We start from the raw sequence: 2,894 nt of genomic DNA, 5'->3' as shown, positions 1-2,894 counted from the left end.
TGTTCCTTTTAAAGTCCAAAGACGCTTACAATGTTGGGTTGTATCGAGCTATAGTGGTGTGACTCGGTAGTTAATGAATATTGATTAATTCGGTCCAAAGAGTTTTAGCCAATTAATCTCAAATCGTTGAAACTCATGATCTATATGTTCATAAGGTCCCTCTACTAGCTCGTAAAATATGAACACCTTGGATTAGTAAATTGAATGAATTTGAAATGATTTCAATTTGAAGTATTCAAATTGTATTTAATGTTTCAATTTGAAATGTTCAAATTATAAATTAGGGTTTGAATTTAAATTGTTCAATTTCAAATTAGGGTTTGTATAATTATATACAATATAATTAATGTTTAAATTTTCAAATTTAAATGAAATTGGAGAGTTTAAATATCGATTGAAATATTGATTACTTGAATAGGATTCATTATAAATTATGCGTTTGATTAATTTAATATTTGATATTAAATTATTATTTAATTAATTAAATTTGTTTAAATAATTAAAACCAAATTAATTTTCCATTTATATTCTATTTGAGAAATTGATTTTTGTTTTTTGAATTTAATTAATTTTGAATTCATTAAGATTAAAATAAAAAATTGAAAAATAATTCAATTTAATTGAGTTAGTAGAATTATCCACAATTTGGTGGATTAATTCCTAATTCAACACCTAGCCACAACTTGCAAGTCAAAAATTGAAGTGACATTGACCAATGCCTCAGTGCTTGCATGAAGATGATACATAAAACTCTAAAGAATTGCTGATAAAAAAAAGAGAGTTACTGAAAAATGAGTTTTCTGTAGAGAAAGATGTTCTTCACCTAAAATCCATTTTATTCCCTTCACAAATTCACTTCAATCTTGAGTTCCACCACTCAAATTCAAGGTTGAGATTAGTAGAGAAGATCTTTTAATGGTTCACTGAATATTTGGAGCTGAGAATTCGTGAGGAGTAACTTGGATTGGATGAATTCTTCAAAGGTATGTGTTTTATGAAACCCTCTTATGAAAAATATGTTTTGCAAGATTTTAGAACTCAAATTAAATGTAATTAAAGTGCTTATTGATTCTGTTTGCTTCCGTTGTATGCTTCTACATCGCATCATACAAGGCCTCCCCATGCACCAACCCTAGGTCCTATATGCCCATCTCTCCCTCATGCGCCCATCTCTCTTCTTTTTTCTTCTTCCTTGGTTTCTATTTTCTTCCTCAATCTATAGCCCACTTCCCCAACTCCAAGAATTAGCCATATGTCCTTGTCCTACTTTTCCTTCAAGACATGTGTCCATATGGCCCTTAATGCGCTCAAAACTTCACCTATGCACCCAACCTTTCTCTTTTTAGGGTTTCCTCCACTTATGGTGTCTTATGTTGTCCAACATTCAGCCAAATTTTCTCCCTTGAATCTCCTATACACCCACCACTCCTTCCCCATGTGTTAATTTCAACTTTTCTCCTTTGGTGGTACATAGTTCAACACATGATCCTCCAACACAACCACTTCTTTCCTTAGGTTTCCACTTGATCCAAAACTTCTCACCATAACACCTTCTATGTGCCTAACATTCTCATGGTATGCACCCATCTTGTCAATTTTTACCCTAACATGCGTCTAAGTCCTCTTTCCTTCCCAAAACATGTTCCACTTGAAATGTCTTACCCTAGGTTTAGCCTTTACCCCTCATATCCTTGGTACTTAGTCAATTTTTCTTAAGTAATTCAATTCCTTCTAAGGCATAGTTTTAGATGCTTAGGTATCTTTCTTTCCAAGGCTTGAATTTTGAGTTTCTCTTTTTGCCTAAAGAATCTTGTGAAGGTTCGGGTATTACACTTTATTAGAATCCTAAAGAACAATGAGGTTACTCTTTAGTGTTCGAGATTGTTCAAGAAATCGTTCATGATCAAGATCGTTGGAGGAGACGTTTGTTGGAACTTAAAAAGGATTGTTTGTAAAGCTTGGGAATCTACAAAGGTAAGAATGGTTCTAATATTTTTTCTTAAAGCATGTTATATTACATTTTTATATTCTATTTTAGTATACTGAATTTATTTATGTAAAAATCGAATTGTGGGATGCAAGGTGTTCACAATGCTTCCGTTGCAGACTTTAATCCCTTCACTAATAATGTCCAATGCATACCTCCCTTTAGAATGGCCATTCCATGTTTTGCATGCTCAAATTTTCCTCCTAAGCGTCCACCTCTTACTTAAGTTATTCAAGACTTCATTTGGTTGAGCCACGTACCTTGCTCCCTAAGTAAACCAAGTCAACGTATGGCTCTTCCTTTCTAAGTCACTTTGGGCGCATGGCTTCTTCTCCTATGCATTCAACTCCCCCCACTCTCCATTCTTAGTTCTAGCTTCCTTCTCGTAGCATGGTTTCTTCAATTGATTATATCCTAAGTGTTTGCATAGACTAACTATGCTTTCCTCCTATGCATCCAACTTCAATTTTCTAGGGTTTCATCATTTGTTGTGTGATTTGTTGCCCAACACTTAGCCAAGTTATTACCTTAGAGTGTCTCATGCGTCCACCTTCCAAGGACTATGCGTCCAACCCTAGTTTCTTTACTTGGTTGTGCATAGTTCAACACATGGTTTTTCAATACTTAACCAACCCTTTCCCTATGTTTTCACTTAACCCTAGATATCATAAGATAAATCTTCTATGCGTCCAACTTTTCCTAGCACGTGCCTATGTATGCCCATTTCCACCTTAGTATGCATCCAAGGCCTTCTTCACCTCCTACAATGTGTTCAACTTAAGATGAATTATCCAAAGTTAGGCCCCTACTTTTCATGCTCATAGCATGGTCTCTTATGCTCATAGCATTATTCCTTATTCTCATAGCATAACTCCTCATTCTTATAGCATGGTTTCTTATTCTCATA

Source organism: Benincasa hispida, chromosome 9, assembly GCF_009727055.1.
Source record: "Benincasa hispida cultivar B227 chromosome 9, ASM972705v1, whole genome shotgun sequence".
In the NCBI taxonomy this organism is placed as follows: domain Eukaryota; kingdom Viridiplantae; phylum Streptophyta; class Magnoliopsida; order Cucurbitales; family Cucurbitaceae; genus Benincasa; species Benincasa hispida.
Note: the sequence above shows the minus strand (reverse complement) of the source record.